The 27,095-nt window shown below is 45.4% G+C and overlaps 1 protein-coding gene across 1 annotated transcript in view; it reads left to right on the top strand.

The window, feature by feature from the left end:
- Nucleotides 1–3,705: 3,705 nt before the first annotated feature.
- The window catches only part of palmdb (palmdelphin b), a 91,215-nt gene continuing 67,825 nt past the window's right edge, over nucleotides 3,706–27,095 (top strand). The window contains exon 1 of the mRNA XM_078219437.1: nucleotides 3,706–3,761. The gene's annotated coding sequence lies outside the window, so the exon portion shown is untranslated. The remainder of the gene's footprint in view (nucleotides 3,762–27,095) is intronic.

Raw genomic sequence — 27,095 nt, 5'->3', positions numbered from 1 at the left:
CCTATTCTGATGTAGATTCTCAGACTATGCTGTCTTTCTAAGTGTCAATCCAAGTGCGTGGTAGTTCAGTAAATCTCAGCATCATTCCAACCCCGGTCTCCATTTTGTTCCCAATTGCTCATAATTACAAAAATATAATGACAGAAATTGTCAAATAAGAATGAATACATTCGGACCAGGCAGCATCTCAAAAAGCAGCTCCAAACACTATTGAAGCAACTAAACCTTTGCATAGGGTAATAACCAAGATTAACTAAGAAAGTTCCTTTGAGTAGCTTTATTTGTTATATATATAAGTTCTTGTGTAAGAAAAACACACCTGTGACAGTTTCTCAGAAATAGGGTGGCACAGTGGTTAGCACTGTTGCCTCACAGTGCCATGGACCCAGGTTCATTTCCGGCCTCAGGTCACTGTCTGTGTGGAGTTTGCACGTTCTCCCTTTGTCTGCGTGGGTTTCCTCCGGGTGCTGCGGTTTCCTCCCACAGTCCAAAAGACATGCAGGTTAGATGGATTGGCCATGTTAAATTGACCCATAATGTCAGGGGGATTAGCAGGTAAATATGTGGGGTTACGGCGATAGGGCCTGGATGGGATTGTTGTTGGTGCAGGCCTGATGAGCCGAATGGCCTTCTTCTGCACTGCAGAGATTCAACAAACGAGTAACTCATTTTATTTTTTTCTGCCAGAAATTTGCATGCAACAGACTGCAATGTCTGATTAGTTCAAGTGTCAACATCCAACAAGTTTGGTTCTGACAAGCTCCAGTGCAACGTTTGGAGTGATTGATATTGACAACCTCTGCTCCTAGTGAAAGGAAATGCTGCTTCTCCAGGAGAATTGCTGACAAGCTGATACATGGGTCAAAATACTGACGATCAGCTAAAAAGAATCCGACAGTTGGCATGTGTGCAATTAGTTCCACTCTATAAATAACACGGCTTTATATGGGGGTTGCATATTCATACATCAAAATGCAGTAAGAATCAATCCATTCACATGGCATCTCTCCAAGAATGTTGCTGTCACCTCCAACAATTAGCTTTGTTTTTCATCATTCAGCTCTTCAGCATTTGTTAACACCTGATGGAAGAAGGGAGCACATTCAGGTGGTATTAATAAACTTGCCTGTTTTACATTTATTGATTTGTGGTGCTTCCTGAGCACCTCAATCATCTTGTAACAGACTGTGTATAAATGAGAAAGAACTCACTTCCCTAATGAGTTTGTTTCAATGGAATAATCTATCAGCTGACACTCCTATTTGTGTGGTGTAGAAGCTGTCAGACTAAGGAGTGGAGTGACCCAACTAGCTGAATGCTCCGCTGATTTATAATTCTATTTAGAAACATAGTAACCATAGAAAATAAGAGCAAGAGAAGGCCATTCGGCCCTTCAAGCCTGCTGCATCACTCATTACGATCGTGGCTGATCAGCCGACTCAATAGCCTGATCCCACCTTCACCACATATTCTTTGATCCCCTTTACTTAAAATGGTATATCTAACTACTTCTTGAAAACATACAACGTCCGATTTTCCCATCCCTCTATGCTGGTCAAGTAGCGGAAAATGTAAGCGGGAGGCCAAAATTGGGAATCGCGCCTGGCCTCCAGCCAGTCGTGATCTTCCCAGGCCACTTTTATTGGTGTACTCAGCCTCGTGTCATTCCCCGATCTGTCTGTGGGGAGATTGGCGCATGCGCACTGCGTTCCCCCCCACCCCCTGTTTCTTCAGAAGGAACTCTTCAAAATGCAGCTAATGAAAATACAACAAAAAAGGGTTTAATAAAGAAACATCATTACTCCAAACTTGGGGCCTCACCCTGGGCCACTCCAAGCTCCCCACAATTCTACATCATTCCTTATTTATAGTGAATCAGCTGGTCAGCTGACTATTACATCACTCTGTGATTGGTTCCATGTTTTACTGGGTCAGCTGACCCTTATATCTTGTTCCCATTGGACACATTACATCCAATCAAAGTTGTCACTGGTTGCATTCTAAACCCCCTCCCTCCCCCCCACCCCCATCGCTGGCCTACCGATCACCGGCCTTCCCATTTCTTCCCAGGGCCCCTCCCAGCGCCAGCCTCCCTGACTACCATCCAATCACCAGCCTATCCGACTGTGCCCCACCTTGATCACCAGCCTACCCAACCTCCTGCCCCTGATCATCGACCTAACCAACACCCACCCTCCCCCAGGCTAGCCTCAATTGCTAACCCTCCCCCATGACCAGCTCTGACCCCATCCCAATGTGGAGGCCCAATTTCCCCCCTTCTCCTCCACCCTCCAATATGAGCCCCTACAATCCCAGGCTTACTAATGATATTGAAATTGCAATTTCAATATTGTAATCAGCCTTGCACTGATTTCCAGTGGGAGGCTGATTACGATGAAAACTGTCCTCGCCAGCCAGTTGCCCCCCACCCGCCCCCCCCCCCGGCAACTGGCTGGTGAGGACAGTACCACCAACTCCTCATAAAAGAAGAGCGTCCTCCCCCCTCCACTCAAATAATGGGTCACTCTCCCCGACACCGCGTAAGCATGAGGGTGACTCACCCCTCCCCTCCCCCAGGCATCCCCCTTCAATTCCCCTCACCCACCCCTCCCTTTCAGGTGCCCCCCCCACGTCTCTCCCTCTGCTCCACCCTCCTTGGCAATACCAATGGTGCCACCTGGCCCCCTACACCCTGGACTGACGTGTTGACCCCCAAGGGGGTTCAGGGAGGTAAGTGCAGTGCCCATGTGCGATGTACCCTCTGTCACTGTCACTGTGGCACGTCGGAAAGTCGATCAACAGTGCTTGGCCCTCTCTCCATTCACATTGTCTGTGCCTTTAAGACTTGATTACCTGTAAAGACTCGCATTCCAACCATTATTTTGTAAATTGAGTTTGTGTCTATATATGCCCTGTTTGTGAACACAACTCCTCACTCGCCTGAAGAAGGGGCCTGAGACTCCGAAAGCTTGTGCTGCCAAATAAATCTGTTGGCCTTTAACCTGGTGTTGTGAGACTTCTTACTCCACTACTTCCCCCAGGGACACGGGGAGAATGTGTAGACTCTGCACGGACAGTGACCCAAGCTAGGAATCGAACCCAGTCAGGGAACAGGGAAACAAATAAGTGGCAGATCGAAGAGACTGACAGGAGCCAGTGACATGGTTTTGAAGGAGGAAAGGATAGTGTAGTTGAGTTGTCATTCTCTCAGCTGTTGTTTGTTTGGAAAGTACAGAGAGGCAGCTTAAAAGGACAAGCTGATTGACATGACGCCAAAGCATAGGAAGCTAATTTAGGAGAAAAGTAATTTGCTAATTGCCTCTGACTGCCAGGGCGCACCGAGCAGCGGAAGGCAGCTGACGAGTCAAAGGAAAGCAAAGCAAGTTTGAGCATTCCGCAAATAAAACAACACTGGGATGGATGTGGATACTGATTAATTGCAGTCAGGAATGGTATGGAACTGGCTGAAGTTGCCTGAGAGAACTGTGGTTGGTGGCGGGGGTGGGGGGAGATGGAGGGGGTGGTGCAAGGAGACGGTGGGAGGGGGCCATTTGTACATGAGACCACAACCCGTTCATTGGTGGTCGTGATATCCAGCAACTGGCCTCTGGCTTCGGCTCAGCACTTGATTTGCCCAAAGGTCTCATTATAATCACGGTGTGAAGCCACACAACAGGGAGAAATTTTCCATGAGCAAAGAATTTTCTTCACCTCTTGAGAAACATTGCTTTGTGGACTGATCTGCACAAGAGCAGAGCTAGGTAAGAATAAAACATATTTTTGTTTAATAATAACTTGGTGGTAACACCTCTTTCAGTGCTGCATTATTAAGAATTTATTGTTTAGGCATTTTAGAAATAAAATCATATTTCCACAAGTTTGTACCTTTAGGTCTATTTGCATTTGAATGAGTCACAGGAAAAGCATAGACAGCATTATTTTCATCTTGTAGTAATCTTTTAATTATGCATAATCTTGTCACCAACTCGGCATTAAGCACTTGTAGTACGGTTTCATGTTTTAAACCAGATGGCCAAGGCTTATAATGTTTGCATTGCAACAAAGCAAGTATAAGACACAACATTTGTATGAATTAAGTTCAATATTTTGGCGAAGTTGGAATTTAAGTCAGGTTCTTCAAGAAGTTTGTCCTCATCAGCATTTTATAAAAATATGGGTTCCCACCATCTGACGAGTCAGTGGGAGAACTCATTCCCACTGCTATGACTGCCCCGCTGCCATTTTACACTATATTGAGCATTGATTAGCATTAGGTGGGAATTCCGCCCCTCACGCAGGAACAAGTCGTGCCATGGAGAGCTGCTGGCCAATGTGATTGTCTGGCAGCTCTCCAATCCCTCCAGTAACAGCGCTGCAGTGACCGGAAGAGAAACTGCATGGAGCTGCCTGAGACGAAGGGCCCGATTTTACCATTTTGATTCTAAGTGCTGAATCTGGGTGTAATTCAGATCCAATTTGGAAACCTGTTCTCAGGCGCCCCCATATGCATTTAGCCTGAAAACAATCGCGGGTCTGAATCACACTGTGGGCGGGGCTTATCGCACCCAAAACGGTGTAGCTCCGATTGGAGCTTTGAACTGCATATGAGCAGTGAAAAAAAAATTTGAAAAACGCGCCCCTGTCACATCGCTCACAGGCTGCAAAAATCGGATAAAGCAGCCCGGGAGCAAAAAGCGGGAGCAATGGCCCTCACAGACATCACCCCACCCACACAACATAACTGTCCCCCTTATCCACCCACCTCCTCCCGCTACCCAGACCGATCATGATCCCCTGCCCCTTTCCCCCCCACCGATCGCCCGCAGAGTGGCAGCAGATCCCCCCTTCCCCCCAACAATCACCCGCAGAGTGGCAGTGGTCCCCCATGTCCCTGCCCCTCCTCCGCCCCCACTAGAGATCCATCTAGCCTCCCTCCCCCCCAGCCCCCACCAGAGAATGATCGGGCCTCCCTCCATGCCCCACACCCCCCACCACCCGAGATACATCTGACCCGCCTCTCTCCCCCTGCATCAGAGGATGATGTGGCCTCTCTCCTCCCCTCCACCCCTGCCAGAAAACCATATGGTCTCCCTCCTCCCCTCTCCCTACCCCTCCAGAAACCATCTGGCCTCCTCCCCCCCCCCACCCCCCCAACCAGAGAATGATCGGGCCTCGCTCCTCCCCCCGACCAGAGAATGATTGGGCCTCCCTCCTCCCTCACCCCCCTCACCAGAGAATGATCTTCCCTTCCCCCCCACCACCAATCTGAGTTAGTGAGCCACCGGAAGCTCTGAACTTACCTCTTCTGAAGCTGGAGCACCCGAAACAGACCTTTGTCGAGCATGTCTGTTTTGCGCCGAATCTGGACGGGCAAACGCGATGGTAAAGGGGGATGTGCTGGTGAAGTTGGGCGGGCAGCCCATTAATTCAATTTAAATGCATGCAAATGCGAGCACGGATCGCGCTAATCGCCTGACGCCCGATTTTACCAAGTTTTCGCGCCCGAAAACGGGCACGCGCAATGGTAAAATCGGGCCCTAAGTGCTGTGAACATAAAACCCAAGGAAGTGTAAGGGGTCCCAAGGTAGGGAGGGTAGCGAAGGCCTGGGGAATCACGAGGCAGGTGATCGGGTCTTAGGGCTTAGACTGGAGGGGAAAAGGGTGGGGATGGGGAGCGGGTACAGCTCCAGGGCTGCTCGGAAGGGATTTCCAGGATTTTGACCCAGTGACAGTGAAGGAACAGTGATATATTTCTAAGTCAGGATGGTGTGCAGCTTGGAAGGGAATTTGCAGGTGTTGGTGTTTCCATATGTCTGCTGCCCTTGTCCTCCTAGATCAGTGGTTCCCAAAGGGTGCGGCGCGCCACACTGGTGCGGCGAGAGAGGACGGCAAGTGTGGCGGCAAGATTCAAGGACAATCAAAGAGACATTTAAACATGGATAGATATTTTTCCAAAGTGAGAGCAAGAGCATCAAGTGATGCTGAGGACGATGTCCCATGATCATATTATAAAGTAGTTGTGTTCTATGTTATGAATCAAGCACTGCCAGGAGGTTGGTTTTTTTTGTTTTTGCATGTATTTCTTATCAATAAAAAATTTGGTGTGGCACGAGCAAATTTTTATTCCGAAAGTGTGGCCCAGTGAAAAAAGTTTGGGAACCACTGTCCTAGATGGTAGACGTCACGGGTTTGGAAGGTACTGTTGCAGGAGACATAGTGAGTTACTACAATGCACCTTGTAGATGGTACACACTGCTGGTGGGAGGGGTGGAGTCTGTCTGTTTAGGTGATGGATAGAATGCCAATCAAGTGGCTGCTTTCTTTTAGATGGTGTCACGCTTCTTGAGTGTTGTTAGGCCTGCACTCATTCAGGCAATTGGAGGGTATTCTATCACACTCCTGACTTGAGTCTTGTAGATGGTGGACAGGCTCTAGGAAGGCAGGAGGTGAGTTATTCACCACAGAATTTCCAGCCTCTGACCTCCTCTTGTCGCCACAGTATTTATACGGCTGGTTCAGTTCATTTTCTGGTCAACGGTAGCCTCCAGAATGTTGACAGAGGGGGGATTCAGCTTGGGAGGTGTTCCCCATTTTTATGCCATCTAACAGGTTGTCATTCAAGGAATGTTGCAAGTTGCAACCAAAATGCTTAAATATACTTTCCTAAATGTAGAGTCAGGAGGTGCAGAAGTGAAACACAGAACAAAGGGGAATGGGGAACTGGGACTAAGTTGAAAAGTTTGTTCAAAGAGGTACAATGAGCAACATAGTCCCCCTTTATACTGTAAGATTATACGATAATCCAAAAAATATAATCATGAGACTTTTTTGTTGGTCGTTATTTTCAGTAAATCTAAAGAAGCACATTTATTACATTGTATATTGTATATTTATTTCATTATGTCTAATATTTGATTTGATTTGAATATATAATATTGGGTGGGATTTTACGGCCTCGATCGTCCTGAAACCGTAAAACCCTGCCCGAGGTCAATGGACCTTCGCATTGTCCGCCCCTCGCCCGCTCCGATTCCTGTGGTGGGCAGGACGGTAAAATTCCAGCCATTATATATGTGTTACATTATACATTACATATAATATATATGATACATTGATTTCATTATATATTGCTTTCTCCACTGAGGGGAGTTAGTTGTTTGCTCTTTAAGCACTTAATAGAAGATTATATTTTGTTCTTCTTCGTTGTATGGTATATATTTTGAGTTCTTAACGCATCTTGAATACTCAGCTGTGAGGGAGCTTAGTGCGGCTTGTTTGAGTGTTCCATCTGCTACTAGTATCAGTCAAATGATCTGTACATGTGAAAGGTTGGATACAGGTTTCACCAAAGCTAAAATTTATACTCTAATCTGTTTAAAAGTACAACAGATAATCTTTCTGATGCTGTGCCTTTGGAGAAAATTAAAATTTAAAGTGGAAGTTACACAGGAATGCACAAATTGTGTATCCAAACTGCAAACCTTTCTACTGGAAAAACACCTCCTTGTTTCTGTATTGATTCACTAACCACTTAGAAGTTTTGATTTGATTTGATTTGATTTGATTTATTATTGTCACATGTATTAACATACAGTGAAAAGTATTGTTTCTTGCGTGCTATACAGACAAAGCATATCGTTCATAGAGAAGGAAAGGAAAGAATGCAGAATGTAGTATACAGTCATAGCTAGGGTGTAGAGAAAGATCAACTTAATGCAAGGTAAATCCATTCAAAAGTCTGACAGCAGTAGGGAAGAAGCTGTTCTTGAGTCGGTTGGTATGTGACCTCAATTTTTGTATCTTTTTCCCAACGGAAGAAGGTGGAAGAGAGTATGCCCGGGGTGCGGGGGATCCTTCATTATGCTGGCTGCTTTGCCGAGGCAGCGGGAAGTGTAGACAGAGTCAATGGATGGGAGGCTGGTTTGAGTGATGGATTGGGCTACATTCACGATCTTTTGTAGTTCCTTGGCTATAAAGTCTTGGCTATAAAGAAAGAAAAAAATAAAGAGACATGCTGTCGAAGCCTTTTGTTTTGCATTCATCAGGACCGAATTCACAAAATGTCAACTGTAAAGAGAACAACAATTTATACTGCATGAGAAGAGAGTGTTGGTTGGTTGCCAAATTAATAGAGGGGTTGCCATGAAGAATGTACCAAGGAGTGGTTAATGCCGAAAGAGCTACCAAGGAGTGGTTAACTGCTGAGCTTTTGTTTAAATTCAAAACAGGTGAACTCTGATTCTCAATTCTGTCCTGAGTGCAAGACATAAAACTTTTGCAGCGTGTCTCTTTTTCAGCAATACTCGAGAAAAATACAGCAAAATCATTGGGTTGATCTTTCAGGCCCCTTCCCATCCCCAACAAAGTCAGGAACAGAGATAGGATGGGGGCTTTTTAAAATTCATTCGTGAGATATGAGTGTCGCTGGTTAGCTCAGCATTCATTGCCCATCCCTCATTGCCCTTGAGAAGGTGGTGGGGAGCTGCCATCTTGGACCGCTGCAATCCATATGGTGTAGGTACAGCCACAGTGATGTTAGTGAGGGAGCTCCAGGATTTTGAACCAGCAGCAGTGACGGAAAGATGATATATTTCCAAGTCAGGATGGTGAGTGGCTTGGAGGGAAACTTCCAGGTGGTGTTCCAAGGTATCGGCTTCCCATGTCCTTCTAGATGGTAAGAGTCATGAGTTTGGAATTGGGGGTGGCTGGGGGTGTAAGATATCATTGCTGCCCAGTGTGTTACCTTGGGAGTCATTTCCAGTGCTGCCATTATTAAACAGCACAGTGGAGGCTGGGACAGTGATCCCAATCTTCTCCCTATTGAGGCTAATTAATGTATTCAAAATGCTGGATAAACTCAGCAGGTCTGGCAGCATCTGTGGAGAGAGAAACAGAGTTGAGTCCATGTGACTCTGCGACAGAACTGAATGTATTCAAAACGCTTGTTAAGAGCATGTTGAAAGAGAAGGGTGGAATTTTGAAGGGAGTACACGGGTTTCAGGAGGTGACTGAAGGGAGGTGGATACAAAGTGGCAAGCCAGCCATGGCTGGTGCAGCGTATTAAACCGGCCTCCTAAGTGGATCGGTGGAGCCACAACAGACTAGCCATTTAATAAGGTGGTGCCTTGGTATTGCACAAGTGGTAGGGAAGGTGGACACTCCGTGTCAGGCAATTGATGGGTTGACCCACCCTGAGGGCAGAGAAGCAGTGGATGAAGCTGTCAAGCAGCATTGGGCAGCACCTGCCCAGAAGGAAGGTGCTTGCTGGCAATGGAGGCACCGCTGTCAGGCTTTGAGCCCCATAGTAATGAGGGGCAACCTCCTCCAGAGGAAGAGTAGATCCCCAAGCAGCTGGAGGGCACAAGAGAGGAAAAAAGAACAACAAGGCAATGGAGAGTAAATGCTCAACAACGGTGCCACAGGAGACTGTTTCGCTCCACGTGGATGGTCACACTGCCCTTGTGACCTTGCAGCTCACATCACTGGATTTGTTGGTAGCTGTTCAAGGTACTGTGCCCTTGATCTTCTTCACTTCTAGCTTCTTTCCAGAACCAGCTCTGGATTTTAATGGTAACTCCTAAACAGCTGCATGCTATTGCAGCTCACTGGTCATTCCTTGCCAGTACATTCATTTCATGACTAACTTTGCAAGCAAAGAGGGCATTGAGTTTCTCCTTCATTGCTGGATCCCCCCAGGAACAGCCTATCATTGATTGCACCAATGCACTGAATGATGAGCCAATCAGATTCCTCAACAGAAAGGGTTTCCATTCCCCCAGTGTTAAGCAACCACAAAAGCTTCCCCCACAAGACTTCCTCAGATCTTCACCTCAACCCCAAAGTGCATAATTGGATCTTATGTGACAATGGATGTCCTTTATTGAAGACATGGCTCCTCACTCCTCTGCTGAAGCACCAGAGATACAGGCCGGAATTTTACCGGCACGCCCACCCTGATCCGGGGGGCGTGCAAGGCTCGGAGAACAGCATTCTCCATTGGCCTCGGGGAGGGAATCGTACGAACCTTGGGCGAATATGCCGGTAAAATTCCGCAGACAGAAGCAATGCAACATGTTACAGTCCCCTGTAGGAATAGTTGTATGAAATACAATCCCTCATGCTTTCTCCCCATTCAATAAGATTATTGCTAATCTTTTACTTGATCTCCATTTCCACACTCTATCTCCATGTCTTTTGATTGTTTCACTGCCCAAGATTATGAGGAATTTGATTATTAAAGAGATGCTTTACAATTTGTGATTTCCAACAGATCTTTGATACCTGTGCTTATCAGTACTTTGAATAATAATTAGCCTCTATATTTTCTTCCAATTCTTCACACCATCATTTCTCTGAATTATTTTGAGTGAGAATATCCATGTTGAGGAGTGGGGCACATTTTCCACTTTGTCACTTCAAGGACTGTCGCATAAAACGCAACCATAACAAATGCGCCTTATCATAACCTCGGAAGTTCAGATGATAAATCTGGGTGATGCTGTTAATGTCGTGTGTAAAACTGATAAAAACTTGACGGAGCCATAAACTGTAAGAAGTCTCACAACACCAGGTTAAAGTCCAGCAGGTTTATTTGGTATCACAAGCTTTCGGAGCACTGCTCCTTCATCAGGTGAGTGACTCCGAAAGCTCGTGATACCAAATAGACCTGTTGGACTTTAACCTGGTGTTGTGAGACTTCTTACTGTGCCCATCCCAGTCCAATGCCGGCATTTCCACATCAGAGCCATAAACCAGTGACAATATGCTAAGGGTTGTAATGTTCTCAAACACCTCATGAACACTCAATGCTGTGGGAGAACCCACACTTGGTTTATATTTACCCAGAACATAGCACTACTGTTTAAAGCAGAACATTTTTGTGACCAAGCACTTAGCAATGTTAGGTCCCACAGGACTTTGTATGCTAATTCCCAAAGTTGCCTTTCGTGGCAACGTAAATTTTGACAATCTGTTCAGTTCTCTTAAATGCTGAAGTCTACACTAGTTAATCATATTATACAGACTGGGCTGCTCGCTGCGAGGAAAATATAAAAGTTTATACCTATTCTGTACATTTCTGAGTGAAAAGCATAGCAATTTTTAGATTCTATCATTGGGGAACTGGACATTCTATGATTAAAATTAATCACCAAGGGCTTCTTTCAATGCTCAGATGTGCATCTGCCAAGACTGTACCCCACACGCACATTCCTGATTTGAAAGATTGGGCAATTCTGGCCTGAAACTTTTAAGATAATGCTGTATGACAGCATTTTGTTATGCATCCAAGTTCCAAGTGAGATCATACTGTGAGATTTCCAAGCCCAGGGAAACCAAGATTTCTATGCCCTGAACTGTACATAAAAGCAAATTTCAAGGTCCCAGAGGTAAAAGATTGATTCACTTGTTTGAATCTGTTTCTGCACTGAGCTTATTCCTTTTTTACCCTTCTCCCATTTGACTGTATTGATAATTGTTAAGAGAAATTCCTACCAGAGTTTACCAGAGCTTGGAATGCTTCAACATGGGGAATAGTTAAAGGAGTGATCATTGTATTTTTAATGGAAGGAGTAAGTAAGTGGGGTGGCACGATGGCACAGTGCCAGGGACCCGGGTTCAATTCCCGGCTTGGGTCACTGTCTGTGTGGAGTTTGCATGTTGTCCCCGTGTCTACATGGGTTTCCTCCGGGTGCTCCGATTTCCTCCCACAATCTGAAAGATGTGCTGGTTAGGTACATTGACCCAAACAGGCACTGGAGTGTGGTGACTAGGGGAATTTCACTGTAACTTCATTGCAGTGTTAATGTAAGTCTTACTTGTGACTAATAAAAATAAACTGTAAACATTTGGGGCAAAGGCTCTAAGGTGATTGAGTAGGGCAGTGAGATAAATTTTGCATTTCAAAGAGTTGGCATAAATTGGATAGCCCATTGGCCTCCTTTGCTGTAAGCTTCTGCTGTTCTCTTCTGATGCCCCGTTACCTATTTGAAAAATCTATGGAACAAAGTGTGGATCATTGATCACTTATCTTCTAATAATTTCTAATATTAATTTGACTTGATTAAACAAATGGAAACTGTACGGCCGAGAAATGTAAACCCAAAGGCCTGTATTGCTTAGCCTCAATATGGACATCAACTTGTCCAATTACATGCACTTTGAGAGCTCCCCTCTTACCCTGCTTGTTGGATGTTCAACATTAATGTGTAGAATCTTTCCTGCGCTCTTCCGTGTTAACAGGAGAGGATCATCATGAGTATTGAAGTGCAGCTATGGTGATAAAACAGTGAATTATGCCAAACAGAAACTATGAAACAAAAACAGAAAATGCTGGAAAATACTGGCAACATCAGTCTGGAATAAAGAAACAAAGGTCTTGATTTATGCCCCCTGCTGGTGGCTTTGGAGGTAGGCGGCTTGGAAAATCCAATGCATGGTGTTCCCACCATCTACGCGTCCACCCCCGACCTGTATGAAAGGGCTATTAGGCCCTGAAATGGCCATTAATGGCGCTTAAGAGCCTCACCAACTCCTGTCCACGATTTTACTTGCAGCAACAAGTGGGTAGCCCAGCAGCATTTACTTTGCAGATGATGCCGGGCAAGGGGTGGCAACCTCTCTTTCAGATCTCCTGTGCCCATCGGAGGCAAACCGCTCCCCTAATATCAAACTTCTCCTTTTAATCCACCCATCATCAGCCTCTCAAACCCAGCCTCCTAACCCCCTCACCCCTCTCATCGGAACCTGCCAGCGTAACCCTGGTGAAACTCCCATCACTTACCCTGGTGTTCAGCTCCTGCAACAATCTCCTGTGTGAATTGCCTTTGGTTCCAACAGTGGCCACCACTCCAGTCTATTGCCACTGGGACTACAGAGCTACCAGCTGGTCAGATGGTTGGACTTTGAGGAGGCCATTAAATGTCTGCAGGACAACTGATAAACTGGCATACCAGCTCATTAGAATTTACAGCATTGTAAATGTGGATCCTAACTGGGGTTCTTTGTTCAATTTAGGGAAGCTGATCTTTCCGATGTAGGGACAATTGTAAAATTTGAGTTCTATTGATTGGTGTGGATCACAAAATGGAAAAAGAAACCCATTCACATAAATAAGGTGCAAATCCCTTTTGAAGTTTGTTAGTAATTTTTTCCAGAAGAATACTGCTGGCAACTGGACACTGGAATGTTCTGACCATATGCTGCACATCCCAGAGTCATTGGGAAAATATAGAACAAAGAGGAGTACAGCACAGGAACAGGCTCTTCGGCCCTCCAAGTCTGTGCTGGTCATGATGTCCCAACTAAACTAAAAAAAAACCTTCTGCCCTTACTCGGTTCATATCTCTCTATTCCCTCCCTATTCATGTGCCCATCCAACTGCCTCTTAAATGTTGCTAATGTGCCTGCTTCCACCACCTCCTCTGGCAGCGCGCTCCAGGCCCCACCACTCTCTGCGTGAAAAACTTCCCCCGCACATCTGCCTTAAATTTTCCCCCTCTTGCCTTGAACCTGTGCCTCCTCGTAACTTCCACCTTCGGAAAAGGCCTCTGACTATCCACCTTGTCTATGCCTCTCATAATTTTGTAGACCTCTATCAGGTCTCCCCTCAGTCTCTGTTTTTTCCAGTGAAAACAATCCTAGTTTATGCAACCTCTCTTCATAGCCGATGCCCTTGAGACCACGCATTTTATTGCATTTATATGGTGCCTTTTATAATCTTGGGAAGTTCCAAAACACATCATAGCTAATGGAATACTTTTGAAGTTTTGTCACAGTTGTATTGTACAGGTGATTGAATTCTGATAACCTGTGGTTTTATTCCTATCTGTAATCCATTTTAATTAATGTCCACACATCAACATTATACTAAACACTTTCTTTAAAGAATTGCATAATGAGGAGGTGATGGCCTAGTGGTATTATCACTGGACTATTAATCCAGAAACTCACCTAATGTTCTGGAGGCTCGGGTTCGAATCTCGCCACAGCAGATGGTGGAATTTGAATTTAATAAAAAAAATCTGGAATTAAGAATCTACTGATAATCATGAAACCATTGTCGATTGTCGGAAAAACCCACCTGGTTCACTAATGTTCTTTAGGGAAGAAAATCTGACGTCCTTATCTGGTCTGGCCTACATGTGAATCCAGAGCCACAGCAATGTGGGTGACTCTCAACTGCCCTCTGAACAAGGACAACTAGAGATGGGCAATATATGCCGGCCAGCCAGCAACGCCCATGTCCCACGAATAAAAAAGAAATTCCTGCTGGGATAAAGAGAGAATTTGTCCAAAAAAAGTTATTATAAGATGCAGTTTTTTGATCAATATATATGAAAATTAGTTGAATTAATCCTGATCAATGAATCAGAAATTCAGTTTTACAGAATCACAGAATCCCTACAGCGCAGAAGGAGGCCATTTGGCCCATCGAGCCTGCACCAACAACAATCCTACCCAGGCCTTATCCTCTTAACCTCACATATTTATTCTACTAATCCACCCGGCTAATCCACCTAACCCCCTCATCTTTGGGTGTGGGAGGAAACCGGAGCACCTGGAGGAAACTCACACAGGGGCGGCACGGTAGCACAGTGGTTAGCACTGCTGCTTCACAGCTCCAGGGACCTGGGTTCGATTCCCGGCTTGGGTCACTGTCTGTGTGGAGTTTGCACATTCTCCTCGTGTCTGCGTGGGTTTCCTCCAGGTGCTCCGGTTTCCTCCCACAGTCCAAAGATGTGCAGGTTAGGTTGATTGGCCATGCTAAAAATTGCCCTTAGTGTCCTGAGATGTGTAGGTTAGAGGGATTAGTGGATAAATATGTGGGGGTAGGGCCTGGGTGGGATTGTGGTCGGTGCAGACTCGATGGGCCGAATGGCCTCTTTCTGTACTGTAGGGTTTCTATGTTTCTATGACATGGGGAGAATGTGCAGACTCTGCACAGACAGTGATCCAAGGCTGGAATTGAACCTGGGTCCCTGGAGCTGTGAGACATCTGGATTATTGGCTTCTATCTTAACCTTTACCCACTCTCCCCTTCTCCATCAAATGGCAGAACAGAGTCAGTGGCTTGGGAAGGAAGGGTTAAAATATCAGAATCCCACATCTTGTCCCAAACTCACCATATCCCTGGCCACAATATTTAGAGTAATGTTTCAAGCCCTGGGATGATGTACCCACTGAATATAGTCAGGGACAAAATTCAAGGTCGGGTGATGTTCTTGCCACCAGCTCACCACAGGTGGCAGTACTGTTGCCTTTTGCCTGAAAGCAGAAACACAATGGAGGCGCCAACAGACTAGAGGCCCAAGTAAGTTGCACAACTTTCCTCCTCCAGGACCAGAAGAAGCCAAAATATTCCCAGCAAGGCCGAACAAAGGAAACCTTAAGGCTCCCCAGGCCCCACCTCCCATCAATCATGCATGCCCATACCATGCCCCATACCATCAGATGGGGATCTGCATATGTATAAATACATCCCTGTCATTGACAGAACTTGCACATCCCTAGCCTATTGCTAGTTCCCCTCGCCTTCCTATCTCCCTGTTAAGAGCAGGGCAATTATTCACAATTTCTGACAGGAACAAACAATCACTTAATCTGTTTATTGTGAAACTGGAGTACTTTTGTTATACTTGATCTCTTATCTTCAATTGCCTCGATTAAATTAGCTGCCAATAAGACTTGGGCTCAGTTCTCTTTACTATCTACAAGAATCAGCTGCATATAGACTGACTTACTTCCATGGATTTCATTTAAGGAGTTTCAGCATCCTATTTTTGAAATGCCTTCAATCAATTTGGAGGTTAAAATGGAAGAATTAAAAATAAAAGATCCTAGGATTGGACTTTCCTGATTCTGCTTCTAAACTGTTGGGACAGGATTTGTTTTTTCTTTACTCATTCGTAAGACATGGGCATCGCTAGCTGGCCAGCATTTATTGCCCATCCCTAGTTGCCCTTGAGAAGGTGGTGGTGAGCTGCCTTCTTGAAACACTGCAATCCACATACTGTGGGTTGACCCACAAGTCTGTTAGTGAGGGAATCCCAGGATATTGGCCTAGCAACTGCGAAGAAACGGAGAAAAATTTCCAAGTCAGGATGGTGAGTGGCTTGGAGGGGAGCTTGCAGGTGGTGGTGTTCCCATCCATGGTAGCCCTTGAACTGAGTGGCTTGCGAGGCCATTTCAGAGGGCAGTTGAGAGTCAACCACATTGCTGTGGGTCTGGAGCCACATGTAGGTCAGACCAGGTAAGAACGGCAGATTTCCTTCCCTAAAGGACATTAGTGAACCAGATGGGTTTTTCCGACAATCGACAATGATTTCATGGTCATCAGTAGATTCTTAAAATTCCAGATATATTTTATTGAATTCAAATTCCACCATCTGCCATGGTGGGATTTGAACCCAGGTCCCCAGAACATTAGCTGAGTTTTTGGATTAATAGTATAGTGATAATACCACTTGGCCATCGCCTTCTCTGCCTACTGTCTCCTAAAAAGAGGACAAAAAGCTGGTGGTCGACTTGATGATCATTTTTCCACCGTCAACGCATCTGATTGTGGAGGAAAATGCATTCCAAGCTGTCTCTCAGATGCTGGGTCACTGGCAGTGTTTGATTGGATACACGGATCTTTATACAACAATTCTGCTCTAATTTTCTATATTGTAAAAGAGATTTCAATCAAAATAATTTTGCATATAGAAATCCCTTCAACAGCTCTCCTGAGTCAATTAATATCCTGGCAAACGTGATGATAAATTGATTGGTTGGAAAGAATGGGTAAATATGGTGTGGCCTAAAGAATATGTATTGATTTCATTTCTTGTAGTTGAGACAAAAGATTAGATATTTGACATATGGAAAGTCAAAATGCTTTCCATCAGAGTCAGCATGGTTTTATGAAGGGCAAATCATGTTTGACTAATTTGTTAGAGTTCTTTGAGGATGTAACAAGCAAAGTGGAGAATGGGGATCCAGTTGATGTCGTATATCTGGACTTCCAGAAGGCGTTTCATAAAATCATAGAATCGCTGCAGTGCAGAAGGAGCCCATTTGGCCCATCAAGTCTGCACCGACCACAATCCCACCCAGGCCCTATTCCCATAATCCCATGCATTTACCCTGCTAATCGCCCTGACATTAAGGGGCAATTTAGCATGGCCAATCAACTTAATCCGCACATCTTCGGACTGTGGGAGGAAACCGGAGCACCTGGAGGAAGCCCACGCAGACACAGGGAGAACGTGCAAACTCCACACAGACAGTGACCCAGGCCGAGAATCAAACCCGGGTCCCTGGTGCTGTGAGGCAGCAATGCTAACCACTGTGTCACCGTGCTGCCCCAAAAAAAGTTTGATAAGGTGCCGTACAAAAGGTTGATTCACAAGGTTGGATCACATGGGATTCGGGGTATTAGCTTCGATAGGTTACTGGCTGATGGATAGAGACGGTAAGAAGTCTCACAACACCAGGTTAAAGTCCAACAGGTTTATTTGGTAGCAAATACCATAAGCTTTCGGAGCACTGCTCCTTCGTCAGATGGAGTGGAAATGTGCTCTCAAACAGTGCAAACAGACAAAGTCAAGTTGCAGAATACTGATTAGAATGCGAATCCTACAGCCAGCCAGGTCTTAAAGGTACAGACAATGTGGGTGGAGGGTACCTTTCAGACCTGGCTGCCTGTAGGATTCGCATTCTAATCAGTATTCTGCAACTTGATTTTGTCTGTTTGCACTGTTTGAGAGCACATTTCCACTCCATCTGACGAAGGAGCAGTGCTCCGAAAGCTTATGGTATTTGCTACCAAATAAACCTGTTGGACTTTAGCCTGGTGTTGTGAGACTTCTTACTGTGTTCACCCCAGTCCAACGCCAGCATCTCCACCTGATGGATAGAGGACAGAGAGTTGGGATAAATGGTTTTTTTCTGGATGGCAAGAGGTAACTAGTGGGGGTGCCACAGGGTTCGGTCCTTGGGCCCCAGCTATTTACAATCTAGATTAATGACTTGAATACAGGGATAGAAGGCTCCATAGCCAATTTACAGATGGCACAAAAATAGGCGGGACGGTAGGTTGCAATGAGGAAATAAGAACCTTATAAATGGATATAGATAGGTTAGGAGAGTGGGCCAAAATGTGGCAGATGGAGTTTAACATGGATAAGTGTGAGGTCATGCATTTGGTTGGAAAAATGTGTTCTAAATAGGGAGAGACTTCAGGGTGCTCCGATGTAGAGGGATCAGGGTGTCCTCATTCATGAGTCACAGAAAACTAGCATGCAGGTTCAGCAGATAATAAAGAAAGCGAATGGAATGTTGGCATTTATAGCTAAAGTAATAGAATATAAAGGTAAGGAAGTATTGATGCAACCATACAAGGCATTGGTGAGGCCGCACCTGGAGTATTGTGCACAGTTTTGGTCCCCTAATTTGAGGAAAGATGTAGTGGCATTGGAGGCAGTTCAGAAGAGGTTCACTAGATTGATTCCAGAGATGAGAGGTTTGTCGTATGAAGAAAGCTTGAACAGTTTAGGCCTATACTCTCTGGAATTTAGAAGAATGAGGTGCAATCAAATTGAGGTATACAAGATGATAAAAAGTATGGATAAAGTAGACGTGGAGCGGATGATTCCGCTTGTGGGGCATTCTAGGAGGAGAGGTCATAATCTTGGGATAAGGGGAAGCAAATTTAAAACAGAGTTGAGGAGAAACTACTTCTCCCAAAGGGTTGCGAATCTGTGGAATTCACCACCCCAAAGTGCGGTGGATGCTGGGACACTGAGTAAATTTAAGGAGGAGTTAGACAGATTTTTAATTGGTCATGGGTTGAAGGGTTATGGAGAGAAGGCAGGAAAATGGGCATAAGGAGCACATCAGCCATGATCGAATGGCAGAGCGGACTCGATGGCCAAATGGCCTAATTCTGCTCCTATATTTTACGAACTTATGAACTTATATTGCAATGACTATTGTCAATACGAGTATTTTGTCACTTGATAGTACTGAATTGGAGTATTGATGAAAAAAGAGACAAGTTGTTGAAGCTTTTCATCTTGCAGGACAGAGGCAAGAATTCTTGTAATTGTCCTGTTGAGTTCAAGATGAAAAGCTTTGACAACAGGTCTTCTTTTTTAAGCACCACATGTAAGTATTTGGCAATATTGCGACTTTAAAGTGGTGTTTCAGTACATCTTGACCTTACTGCTACTATATTCCCTAGGAAGACCAGAGCTTTCAATGTCATTTTGCAATGAGGTTATAAAAGGCTTCATATTGGTAGTTTTGTCATTTTTTGAGAACCCCAGTAATATTGTGACGAATTTTAATAGGTAGAAATCCATTGCTGATTTTAGTCAAAAAAACTTTATTCTTGCTTGAAATTTATCATGTTGTTTTTGTTTGATATACATGACTAGATGCTTTAGAAATCAAGTTAAATAAATTCCTTTTGAATCCAATACTATGATTCAGGAATGGAACCAATTTCTTGATATAACCTGAGCTGGAAGCAATTTCCAATTCTTGTATCTCTTCCTGCATGGCTGTTTGGTAAATTAACTGAATCTTATCTAGTAATTGCACTGAAATTGTACATTTTGTCTCATCCATTGTTCGCCATTCAGAAGAGGGGAAGTTACTTTTATAACATTGTTATTATCACAAAGGACAAGTCCTGGAAATCAGAGGATTTCTTGTAATAATCCAAACATGACGCTGTTATTTATGTTGTGTTCTATCAAAATGGAAATGATTGATATATTTAAATGATACTCCACTTTTTAATACAGGCTGATGGTGGATGGACATTGTTGTAAAACTGACGATTTTTTGTAATACTGCAAAACTTGTTTCCAAATTAAAACTTTTGAGGAAAAAAAAATCACTTTTGGTAGCATATTGTGCAGATCTGGTTTTAGCTTGTCTGGAGATAGTTTTTTTTTGACAGTCTGTAAGCTCTGTGAATCTGAGAACTGTTGTACATTTTTTTCTTGAATATTATACAGCTGTATTGAATAAATTGTACAGTTTTCTATTAGGTTCGGGGTCCCATGGACATTGTGATGTTTAAATTTTATTTATTAGTCACAAATAGGCTTACATTAACACTGCAATGAAGTTACTGTGAAAACCCCCTAGTCACCACAGTCCGGCGCCTGTTCGGGTACACTTAATGTTAAGGTAGAGTCTGGCTTCTCCCTTAAGCCACTTGTTGGCCACCCCTCATGAGAACGTAAGCTAAATAAGCACTGCCTGAAGTCCATTTGAGGCAAAGCTTTGTAGATTGGTAACTGCTTGGAAGGCTGTTGGCTCTTGCTCTTTGGAAAGAGACCATGTTGGCTAAACAGGACACCATTGCTTTTTTTCTCCATTTATTTTTATACTGGTGATGCTTTGAACCTCGATCACTGAATTCTCTGGCTGCATTTGAATGCAAGCAGCATATCTTTTCAAAATTTTCTATTTAAAACCCACTTCAATATAAATGTGCTGCAAATTGTTAGTTGATTGAATCACTTCATAAATGTCTGCGTTTGGGCAAATGGCTCTCAATCCTGTTCAGGGATGAAATGATCACTGATTCTTAAGTAATCAATGACCTGAAGTGCAGAATAATTCCGATGTCCTGGAGATGCGTGAACTCATTGTAAAACAATGCACTTCACTGCTGAAAAGCATATTAACAAAGCTTTACATTTAGACTCACTTAAGTTAGTACTGTCCTGACTTTGTTACAATGGACCTGATCCATGCAGGGATCAGATCTGAGTCCATTCATACAATAGGACAGAAATAAACAATTGGGAATAAATATCACAGAAACAAAGAAACGTAGAAAATAGAAGCAGGAGTTGGCCATTCGGCCCCTCAAGCCTGCTCCACCATTCAATGTGATCATGGCTGATCCTCCATCTCAGCGCCATACTCCTGGTCTCTGCCCAAACCCATTGATGCCTTTAGAACATAGAACATAGAACATTACAGCGCAGAACAGGCCCTTCGGCCCACGATGTTGCACCGACCAGTTAAAAAAAAAACTGTGACCCTCCAACCTAAACCAATTTCTTTTCGTCCATGAACTTTGGTGTCTAGAAATCTATTTCCTTCTTAAATATATTCAGTGACTTGGCCTCCACAGCTGTCTGTGGAAGAGAATTCCACAGGTTCACTACATTCTGAGTGAAAAAGTATCTCCTCATCTCAATCCTAACTGGCCTACTCCGTATCCTGAGACTGTGACCCTTTGTTCTCAACCCACAGCCAGAAGAAACATCATTCCTGCATCCAGTCTGTCCAGATCTGCCAGAATTTTATATGTTTCAATGAGATCTCCTCTCATCCTTCTAAACTCCAGTGAATACAGGCCTCACCAACCAAAGCTTACCTCATACAACAATCCTGTCATCCCAGAAATCAGTCTGGTGAACCTTAGCTGTGCTCCCTCGAAGGCAAGTATGTCCTTGCTTAGATATGGAGACCAAAACAGCACAGAATACTCCAGGTGTGGTCTCACTGAGGCCCTGTACAGCTGCAGCAAGGTATCCAAATCCTCTTGCAACGTAGGCCAAGAAACTATTTGCCTTCTTAACTGCTAACTTCCTAACCCGCCTTGATCTCCCCAACCTTCCCCCACCTGGGCAGTCCCAATCTCCCCGACTACCGCCCCCGCCAACACCCCTCCCCCCCCCGGCCACCACCACCACCCCCCCCCCCCCCCCCCCCCCCCAAGGCAGTTCCCATTCCCTCCCCACCCCGAAGCCAGCTCCGATCAGCATGGATCCCTATGCAAAGTGGCAGCAGGACCTCCCACCCCACAGATCACCCCCAATAGGCCCTGCTCTCCCTGGCCCCATCCCCTTGGTACTTCCTGATGCCTAATGGACAGTGTCAAGAACCCTTCAAGCAGCTTTGTCAGGGTCCAGCTTCCCTCCCCTCAGTCTTCTCTTTGTCTTCCGTTGTACATCATCTTCATCCACCCCCTTGTCCCTCTACCTGCCATCATGCATCCTCGCCTTTCCACCCCTCCTCTCAAATTGTACCCCCTTGTCTTCGTCAGGCCACCAGAGACCTTTACCTCCACCGGGGACGCTGCTCCCTTCACACTCCACCCCAGTCAAACTTTAGATCTTTGTCGCAATGGCTGCATAAGCCCCACAACACGGTGCTGTTGCCAATAGACACTGCTGTGTGGCACCAGGGGGAAGGAGACCTTTGTACTTCCCAACCCTAGGTGTAGTACTGATCCGAGACGGTGACACAGGATGGTCCATGGGTCCAGCAGCACAGTGCTGTCCATGAAGACTAGCTCAGCATGGAGATGGAGGACTGGAACTGATCTGCCCCAGCTAAGTGCTGAACAGGGCACCATGAGAAGCGTGGCACGACGGCAATGTTGCCGTCACCACAACGTCTCTGGAGAGCTGGGGACCATCTTGTGCACGCCAGCCTTTATCAATTGGGTTTGATGCTGAAGTGATTTCCTGCTGATATGATGCAAGATTTGAATGTGTGCCACCCCAGCGGGCAGCTGTTTTAATGAGCATCCATGAGATGCAAATTAATGCAAATGACATTCACGCCACCTGCCAATGGAAAGATCAACTCGCCAATTACCCACTTTGGGAAAATTGGAAAGTGATTTTACGCTGATTGGTTGTCACTTTTTGGCTCCTGTCAGATTCGTCCTGCCCACCACCAAATCCGCCATGAGCCAGTCAGAAGAATTCGGTCCACTAAGTGATGTGCTTCTGTCAGTTTTTAATTCAGCAATTTCAATGGAATGTTACCTCCAGGGTTCCTGTCCAAACAGCAGCAGTTGGTGTGATGTGGACCCACATGGCACGATCCCAAAAGGACACTCCAAACATGCAATTTCAGGGAGTTTGGAGTTGGGAATTTAAGATAAGGAAGTGCCAGAATGATGTCCGTATGGGCAAAGGCTGCACCTAATTTCACTATCCACCATCTGCAAGGCACAAGTCAGGAGTGTGATGGAATACTGCCCACTTGCCTGGATGAGTGCAGCTCCAACAACACTCAAGAAGCTTGACACCATCCAGGACAAAGCAGCTTGCTTGATCAGCACCACATCTACAAACATCCACTCCCTCCACCACCGATACTCAGTAGCAGCAGTGTGTACCATCTACAAGATGCACTACAGCAATTCATCAAAGATTCTTAAACAGCACCTTCCAAACCCACGACCATCGAGAAGGACAAGGACAGCAGATACATGCAAGTGCCTCTCCAAACCACTCACCATCCTGACTTGGAAAAATATCGCCATTCCTTCGCAGTCGCTGGGTCAAAGTCCTGGAATTCCCTCCCTAGTGGCATTGTGGGACAACCCACAGCACATGGACAGCAGCAATTCAAGGCCAAGTCCTTACGATTTTTCTTAGCACCCTTAATAATGTTCTGCAACACAGCAATACTCTCGTTGCAGCCGGGTGTTGCTGCCAAAAACCCCTTCTGACGTGGGTTAATGTCTACAGTATTACTCAACCTCTTAGCACATGGACTGCAGCTCACCATCACCTGCTCAAGGGCAACTAGGGATGGGAAATAAATGCTGGCCAGCCAGCGACGCCCATGTCCCACGAATGAATTAAAAAATCCTAACGCATCCTGAATGTTTCTCTGAGGGACTTCCTGCCAACAGGATGAAGAATCTTGCAGCAGACTCTGAAAAGTCATCGTTGGAGGGAGCAGAGGAGGTTAGTGGTAGGTGGTGTGGTGCCATGCTCTTGGCTTCACTGCAGAAAGTACTTTAATAAGCTAAGCAGATCAAGAAAGGTGAGTACAGAGGAACATTAATCTCCATCCCCCTCTGCGCAACGCCCCACCCATCACTCTGTCTTGTCAAGCACATCATTCTACACATCCACACAGTGTGGCATCAAGGAGCCCAGCAAAATATAGTGACATAGAAAGAAGATTGGTTAGCTAACAGGAAACAAAGAGTTGGCATAAATCAGTCTTTTTCTGGTTGGCAGGATGTAACAAGTGGTGTGCCACAAGGATCAGTGGCAGGGCCTCAACTTTTCACAATTTATATCAATTACTTGGATGAAGAGACCAAAGATATAGTTGTGAAATTTGCTTATGATACAAAGATACATAGGAAAGTAAATTGTGAAGAGGGCATAAGGAGGCTACAAAGGGACATAACAAGGTTAAAAAAGTGGGAAAAGATCTGGGAAATGGAGTACAAAGTGTGCAAATATTTAGCAGAAAAAAAAATTAATATCTAAATGGTGAGAGATTGCAGAACCCTTAGATTCAGAGGGATCTGGGTATCCCAGTACATGATTCACAAAAGACTAATATACAGATACAGCATATAATTAGGAAAGCTAACAGAATGTTATTATTTATTGCGAGGGGAATTGATTACAAAACTCGGGAGCTTATACTTCAGTTGTACAGGGCATTGGTGAGACCACATCTGGGGTGCACAGTGGCATGGAGGCAAAGTGGTCAGCACTACTGACTCACAGCGCCAGGGACCCGGGTTCAATTGGTCTGCTAACAATATAAGGGAGGGAGATGGTTGCAGAAAATAATAGATCATCTAGATAAAGTTAGAGATTGCAGCAAAGTTGTTATTGCTTCAAAATGTCCCTTAATACTCCCCTGCAATGGTGAGAGAAATAGGAGAGAGAAATTCTACAGCACAGTTTAAAGTTTATTTATTAGTCTCTCGAGTAGGCTATCATTAACACTGCAATGAAGTTACGGTGAAAATTCCCTAGTTGCCACACTCTGGTTCCTGTTCGGGTGCACTGAGGGAGAATTTAGCATGGCCAATGCACCTAACCAGCACATCTTTCGGCCTGTGGGAGGAAACTGGAGCACTCGGAAGAAACCCACGCAGACACGGGGAGAACGCGCAGACTCCACACAGACAGTGACTCAAGCCGGGAATTAAACCTGGGTCCCTGGCGCTGTGAGGCAACAGTGCACAGTTACATAGTTTCACAATGTTAAACTTCAATGCCATTCCTCGAGCCTTCCAGCTAAGCCTGAGACGGAGCACAATGTGGACAACAATGTAATATGATCAGATATTTCTGACATTCCTGGCTTTGCTGCAGGCACAAATACTATGAATCATTCTGCGGTGAACCTTGCGCATTCAGTTTTAAATAAAAGTGTTGCATCATCAGTAGCTCACCCTTCCTGCCGTCAGTAACCAGGGCAGCAATACGTAAGAGGTGCCCTCAGTTCAATTTCGGAGAAAGAAAATTAGCCTTGACAAAAGTAGTTGGAAATAATAGTCACTCAGTATATTAATACAGTTTCGGGTACAATATACCGGGGGGGCACGGTGAGACAGTGGTTAGCACGGCTGCCTCACAATTCCGGCCTTGGGTGACTATGGATTTTGCACGTTCTGCCTGTGTCTGCCTGGGTTTCCTCCGGTTTCCTCCCACAGTCCAAAATGGGCAGGTTAGGTGGATTTGTCATGCAAAATTGCCCCATACCGTCCCAAGATGTATGGGTCAGATGGATTGGCCATGGTAAATGTATGGGGCTACGGGAATAGAGGGCCTGGGTAAGTTATTCTGACAGAGTTGATGGGCCGAATGGCCTCTTCTGCACTGCCGGGATTCTATGATTCTATCAATATAGTGGCCGAGAATCTCCCAAAAAAATTCTTAAGTTCCCAACGTGCAGGAAAACGGGAGTAATTCCCGTCGTTTTTTTATGCGAACTTACCAGAGTGAATCTCGACACTAAGCACTGCAGAGTGCGTCAGCGGGATTCACTCTGGTAAGGAGTGGGTGGGATCTATTCCTGCCCAGGAGGCCGGCAACATAGTGCTGAGTGGGCCACTGCGCAGGCGGTGATCTGTCAGAGCGGAGTTCATCGCATGCGTAGTGGCCCCCCATTGCCGGCCGTCCAATCGTTGGCCTTCCCAATTGCTGGCCAGTGGGGAACCCCTGATCTCAAGCTTGCCAACCGCCCCCCCCCTCCCCCCCGCCCCCCACCCTCATGATGAACAGCCCCGACTACCTCCCCACCCGATGGCCAGCCCTGATAGCCCACATCCCTCCCCCATCAGTCCTTTTTCAGAGTGGCAGTGGGTTACCGCCCTCTCTGGCCCTGTCCCCTTGGCACTGCCTGGTGTCCAGTGGGCAGTGCCAAGGTGCCTGGTGGGCATTGCCAGTTTGCCCCTTGGGCAGTGCCAGGATGCCAGGCTGGCACCACCCAAAGGGCACCCCCTCCGTTACCCCCAACCTCCTTGGGGGGGACCTTAATGACCTCTGTTCCCTCCAGCAGCGTCGGGCACCTGTTCCCCATTGGTGGGGAGCAGTCATAAATGCGGTTGGAGGGAACGATTCCTGGTGGGTTGGAGAGACGCCAATGAGCCCGGAGAATACAGCCCTGGGCCTGTTAATTATATGGGAATGTCAATTTCCATGACATTTCCAAATGATAATCAGCTCCACGCCCATTTCCAGTGTGGAGCTGATGACGCCAAAAAGTTTACCCAGGGAAACGTGCAGGATCTGTGGTACCTAGCGCGAATCTCGCGTAACGGCCACCCCTGTTGTCTCCTGGCCCGCTACACTACTCGAGCAGCGCAGCGGGCTGAGAGAATCAGCCCCATTGTCTTAAACACTTCCAAGTGAAGCTGACAAGTCCCGGTACCAGATAATTATGGAGCCAAGCATAATAATGAAAGGCGTTATTCTTTTTTCAGGTGAAAAGCAGACGTTGTTGAGCTTTAAGTTTAATACTGAATTGAATTGACCAAAACATGTACTGAATTGAGCAGTTTAATTAATTGCTAATGAAATGTCATTGATCTCAAATATTAACTCTGTTTCCCTCTCCACAGATGCTGCAAGACTTATTGAGTATTTCCTGCGTTTCGGTTTTTAATTTAAGATTCCCGGCATCCGCAATATTTTACACTAGTATTTGTATTGGTAATTAGTCTTGCTTTCCTGGCTTTATATTTTGGAAGTCTGTAAAACTGCTATTTTAATTTTGGTAATTACTCTTTTATTCATTTTTTTTGAAAGAGCAGAAATTCTTTCCACACAAAGCTATAAAATAAAAGTTTGTTTCTGACTCCAATA

Source organism: Mustelus asterias, chromosome 8 (genome assembly GCF_964213995.1).
Source record: "Mustelus asterias chromosome 8, sMusAst1.hap1.1, whole genome shotgun sequence".
NCBI classification, from domain to species: domain Eukaryota; kingdom Metazoa; phylum Chordata; class Chondrichthyes; order Carcharhiniformes; family Triakidae; genus Mustelus; species Mustelus asterias.
This window is presented reverse-complemented; position numbering and strand designations above follow the sequence as displayed.